This window comes from Gekko japonicus, unplaced genomic scaffold (assembly GCF_001447785.1).
Source record: "Gekko japonicus isolate JY-2015 unplaced genomic scaffold, Gekko_japonicus_V1.1 scaffold680, whole genome shotgun sequence".
NCBI lineage: Eukaryota > Metazoa > Chordata > Lepidosauria > Squamata > Gekkonidae > Gekko > Gekko japonicus.
In genome coordinates, this window is record NW_015167558.1 from 502,527 (window position 1) to 508,806 (window position 6,280).

Consider the following 6,280-nt stretch of genomic DNA (forward strand, 5'->3'; position numbering starts at 1 on the left):
CTACTTGAGGAACAACACAGGCATTTCTAGCAGTCTTGTGCACTGAGACTCACCTCTACCCACTTATTAGCTTTCAAATAAGCTCTTTAAGTAGGTTTAGACTTAAACCAGCACTCCACTAGATAATTCTCTTCAGTTAAGTTTATGGTCGTTTACCTTTGATTTATGGTCCACCAGCAATCCATGTAGACCAAGATTGAAAATGTTGCACACAGTGAATCACTTATGCTGAATGAGATTTATTATAGCCCACCTACTGTAGTTAAGAAGACCTGAACTGTGAAATGTTTAAGCAAATAAAGAAGACTGAAGTGTTAGTGATAGGAGAGGGCTACTGCAGAGCAACAAGCAGAGTCGTACAAGGCTAAGTGGTTTGTTTCACTTACAGTGACAGGTCTATTCCTAGCCTCATTACTACGTTACCATTAATATAATAATATCATGTTATAGCCATGCTACAGAGCTAACTGTTGTGTTAAATACATGCTTATTTGTATTGTATGCTTTTTCTTATGTCCATGCTGGAATTTTTTGAGACCTCAGCCTTCAGATATGACCTCTGTTTGCATGCACATTGCTAACCCACAACCAGATCCAGATTGGAACCAGTACTCTAGCCCTTTTAACACAACATATCCATGGTGACTGAAAGTATGTGAGGATGAAAGGGAATCATGATAGCAAATTCCACCTTCAGCTTACATGTTTCTATTTGAAAGAGTATAAAGGTTTGACATAGGCACAGACAGTTTCCACACAGTTGGGAAACCTGCTTTTCAGAGTTTCTAATCACACAGACTAGTGCTTATATGCACACACTTCTTTACATGTAGGGTCTCTACACATTTTCAAGTGAATCTCCATCAGAGACGGCACTTGCTGCCACAATGCTGCTTCCCCCTCACACATGCCACACACACATGGTCAAACTCCATGTATATGTTTTGTGGATAGGACTACCATAGCTGAATTTTAATTGTGGCTATAAAGAGACATCACAGCAGGAAGAATCTATCACTGGCCTAACCATCCTTTCTGTCTTAACTTTTCCTCTCACTGAACTGATAAACTCAGAAAATTGATTGAAAAGGGTAGGAGTGCTGTATTTAAATTGAGACTTTCCCTGTGAGTAAAGCATATTACCAAGGCCTGGACTGGGGAAAAGTTATATCACCAAATAATGTGTATCCACTCTTTCATTAAGAGAAAGAGGAGGATTAGATCCTATTAATATGTTTGAGTAATGGTGGAGCCTTATTCCCAAATAAGCATTGGTGTTGGATTTTTGCAAGTGTCATCCCTTCAGTCATGAAAGAGTTAAGCTGAGGTTTCTGTGAGCTAATGTTAGATAATTGTAGTGGTACAAAGCAGTTAGAACTAGAAAGATTAGTTAGTTAGCCTGTTACTGTTTTTCTCCTTTCCAGGTAACCCTTGCCTGTGTTTTCTAGTAAACTTTTCTTAGAATTCTAAAACACACACGTGTCTGTGATGCATTTATTCTGCTGTGCTTTAATGCACTCTGCTAAATATCCTACAATTGGTGAAAACTACAGGGGATAGAGGGTCCCAAGCCTCCTCCTCCCCTATGACTCCCCAGTGGCTTTCTGCTTTAGTGTTGTCCTGGTTCGTAAAGCAATCGCATGGGCATGGTGGGGTAGACACATTACTCTTTAAGATTAACAGTTATGTAGATAAGGATGTTATAGCTTCACAAGGAGTCTTGACCATTGTTCTATTTAGCTCAAGGCTCCTTGCACCAGGAACAGCCCCCACCAAAAAAAACAGTCCTATCTTGAAACCCATAGAAAACAGCTCAGCTGGATTTATACAGACAATAAGCAAACTGCAGATTATGAAGGATCTCTACATTTAAGAAATTCTGAAAATTACTAAATTGCCATTTTTTGATAATGCTACGGGGTCTCTTCAACTTGACATTATTCAGTCATAAAGGATCATGGGTCCTTCCACTCCTTTGTTCTTAGAGTCAGAGAACACAAAGTAACTGAACTGAAGAGACGATAGAGTTAGAACTAGAAAGATTAGTTAGTTAGCCTGTTACTGTTTTTCTCCTTTCCAGGTAACCCTTGCCTGTGTTTTCTAGTAAACTTTTCTTAGAGTTCTAAAACACACACGTGTCTGTGATGCATTTATTCTGCTGTGCTTTAATGCACTCTGCTAAATATCCTACAATTGGTGAAAACTACAGGGGATAGAGGGTCTCAAGCCTCCTCATCCCCTATGACTCCGCAGTGGCTTTCTGCTTTAGCGTTGTCCTGGTTCGGAAAGCAATAGCATGGGCATGGTGGGGTAGACACATTACTCTTTAAGATTAACAGTTATGTAGATAAGGATGTTATAGCTTCACAAGGAGTCTTGACCATTGTTCTATTTAGCTCAAGGCTCCTTGCACCAGGAACAGCCCCCACCAAAAAAAACAGTCCTATCTTGAAACCCATAGAAAACAGCTCAGCTGGATTTATACAGACAATAAGCAAACTTCACTTCAGATTATGAAGGATCTCTACATTTAAGAAATTCTGAAAATTACTAAATTGCAATTTTTTGATAATGCTACGGGGTTGACATAGCTTAGACCAGGGGTGTAAATCATAAGGCCTGAGGGCTCTGATGTGGCCCGCATGCAACTAGTGCAAGGGAGGGAACAGGAGACTGCTGGGGGGTGAGTGGGCAGAGCTACTGTGATTGTGGCTTCAGCACAGTGGACTGCCTAGCATTGCAATGCTGGCTCTCCAGTCCACCCATGTGGATTTTCCTCTGCACACCCCCGCCCCCCCAGCCCTTGGGGCCTTGCAGTGAGGATATACCAACTCAGAGCTTACCAGATGCTGTCCTTTATAAAGTTTATATCTCCGGCATCTGGCATTACGTTTTATGGCACACATGGCTCGGCCCAACAAAGTGACATTTATGTCAGATCTGGCTCTCGTAACAAATGAGTTCGACATCCTTGGCTTAGACCATCTTCATGTCTTAATGTGGCCCTGGAAAGGAGCTTAAGTAAAAAAAGTTTACATGGGGGACCAAAAAGATTTAATGCCCTACAATACAGAAAGGACTACTACCCCATCATGTGGCTTAGCAGTAAAGAATATGAGAAACAGTGGCTTTGATGAGAATGAGCATCTGTAGGAACTGAACAAAAGTGAATGAACCACTTTTCAGTGAGTGTAGTAAGATGAGGTTCTCCCTTGCACAAGAAAATCAGGTTCTAAATACTAAGACAGATAGATAGAACAAGAGTTAGACTACAGACAATTAAGTGTAGGTCTTCATAATGTTTGTGATTGTAGCTTGGACTGATCAAGGCTTGATTCAAGTTTTCATCCAAGTATTTAAAGGATGTCTCTGACACAAGCATGGATTAAGACATCAGAACGATTTTTTTAAAAAAATCTTTTAATCACAGTGTCTTAGATAATCAGGCAATTAAGAAACAAAATGTCCCTCACAATGATGAGGGATGTAAGAGATGGAAAATAGTAATAAACTGCACTTGTTTTACATTAATAGGGCCGGCACAAACCCTATTGATTTACAGGGGAACAGGATTAGCGACGGCTAGTATTGAACGATTGGCATATAAACATTACTAGACAGGTGTACAAGTAATGTGTATTAATCCCTTCCTCTTTATTGGTGTCATAAAATACAAAGGAAAGGTCCATATCAACTGCTGGAAAGTCACATCTGGGCAGACTTTATGCACCCATCCATCCATGTAGACTTATGACTATTGTAGTTCCTAACATTCCATTATATCTTAAAGTGACAAGGAAACAGAAGCGACAGCAGGCTTGATTCTTAATGGCTGGGGTCATCAGGGACAGAGAATAAACTCAGGGTATACAACATGGTTCTTCCCTCCTCCACAATGACCTTTGAGGTAGATTAGGCTGAGAAATATTGACTGGGTCATCCAGTGAGCATCTTGGAGAGGAGAACTGGAGCCCAGATCTCCCCATTCCTAGTCTAATATTCTCAGCATTAGATGTGGCAATTACTTAGATGTCTTACAGGATAATCCAGCAATTGCTATAAACCAAATGTTTAAAGGGAAACTCCATGTTCAGATGCAGAATTGCATCCAGTCCTGGGAGGCAAAAGCAAGGAAGGCTTATTGGCTTCTTGCTCTGCTAGAGGGCTTCCTGCTAGCATCTGGTTGGCCACTGTGAAAAATGAAATCATGGACTAGGCGGACCTTTGATCTGATCCAGGATGGCTCCTTCTGTCTTCACAATGTCCGCCTTAGGGAAAGGCTTCTTTTTAGAATCATTATCACCTAACAGTAAGGAAGCTTCATGACAGAAACAGCAGAGCTGGGTCTATTTTCCACCAGGTAAACAAATTATTAGGAGCTCAAGTGGTTAAGACGCTGAACTGCAGGCTGTGGAAGGTCGGTAGTTCAGCAGTTCAAGACCCAAGTGTGCCGCATGATGGAGTGAGCTCCCATCTCTAGTTCCAGCTCCTGCCAACCTAGCAGTTTGAAAGCAAGAAATTGCAAGTAGATAAATAGGTACCACTTCGGTGGGAAGGTAACAGCGTTCCGTGCACCTTGGTGTTTAGTCATGCTGGCCACATGACCACGGAAACGTCTTCGGACAGCGCTGGGTCTTCGGCTTTGAAACGGAGATGAGCACCGCAACCCTAGAGTCGGACTCGACTGGCTTTCGAGCAAGGGAAACCTTTACCTTTACTAAACAAATTATTAGTGTTGTATCTCCATACACCACCATTAGGACCCTTGTCCAAGATCCAGTAATGGTCAAACTTGATGATACATGTGACACATGTCAAGTCAGGGGGGTCCCAACCCAACTTGCATTCACAAATGACTCTGGGGAACTAACATTAATGTTCCAAAACAGGAAGTGACTGTGAAAAGCAAAGCTATGCCTAGCTTCTGGGATATTCTTACCAACCAATCGCCATTCAGCAGTGAACCAGTCAATCAGGAGAGTGGGGGGGATGGGCTGGTAGAATCAAACAAACTGTCAGATAGGCCTGGGTAAAAAGAAAGAATAAGATGGAGATAAGAAATTAGAACATACCTCAAAATACCTCATACCGAGGAAGGGCATTTCTTTGGAAAGGGGGAAATTATAAACCCATTCTAATGAATTTCAAAATTTTAGTGAGATGCTTTGTCTGAAAACCAGGTTTGAAAGCAACAGTCACTGAATTGTTAAATGAAACACTGTTTGCCCCCCCCCAGTCAGAATAACGAGACAGACAAGAGTTTGGATCAAACAAGGGCCACTTTATTAACTATGTATAATAGTTAATTAACCAAATAATGGCAAGGTAGATTTTTTAAGGAGTGGAACGGACAAGGCAGGGGTCAAGATGACCAGCCTCCTTCTCCAATTTGTGGGCGAGCCACCAACCCCGGTCTTAAGCCATTCATCTGGCTTGCGACCAGCAGCCCAGCCACTGGTGGCCTCCCAGGAGCACCTACCCCTGAAACCATACAGCTTGCAGAGAGGAGCTTACCCAAGAGGTTCCCTGAGGGAATCATCATTCACCGCCCTGGGCCTTAATAACCCGCAGGCCATTCCTGAAGACCCCCATGTTCCCAAAACAAGGAATGGCTTAAGGTGCTCGCCATTTTCCGCTTCCTTATCCCTGCACTATTCTGCCACTTGCGAGGTCAAGCCTCTGCTTTGGCTGACATGGCCACCTAACAACCTAAGGCAGCCCTAATCCCTTGCCGAATGTCCTCCAAAAAGAACTTGTTGCCCTTCTTTGACATCTGAATACCATCCTCCTTTCCTACCACTATGTCAGGATGTGGTAAATATTGACCCAAGCCCCCCTCCATGGCTTTCCGCATCTGTCTGTTGACTTTGCGATGAGCACAGTCAATGCACCTGGGATCCCCCAGGTTGTGCCACACCTGTCGTGGTAACATTGCCGACCAAATTATTTGCACCCTGGGCCATCTTGCCCGTATAATTTTCGGGTCTTCTGTGGCCTGAATCACCAGGGCCTTGCCTTTCATCAGGCCAAGATCATTGCCACCCAGGTGCACCAGTAAAATATCAGGAGGCGGCCCATGCCCCTCCTTCCCCACCATTCAACAAACGCCAACTCACTCAGGCCCAACTGTGAACCAAACGTCGTCCTCTTGGCCTGATGAGCGGCCACAAAAATCATACTGTGGCCGCATATAGTGACTCTCCTCTGTGCCTGCCGGCCCACAGCACCTGAAAAAGAACTATTTTAGAAACGTGTTCCATTCAGAACTTGCATTGATGCA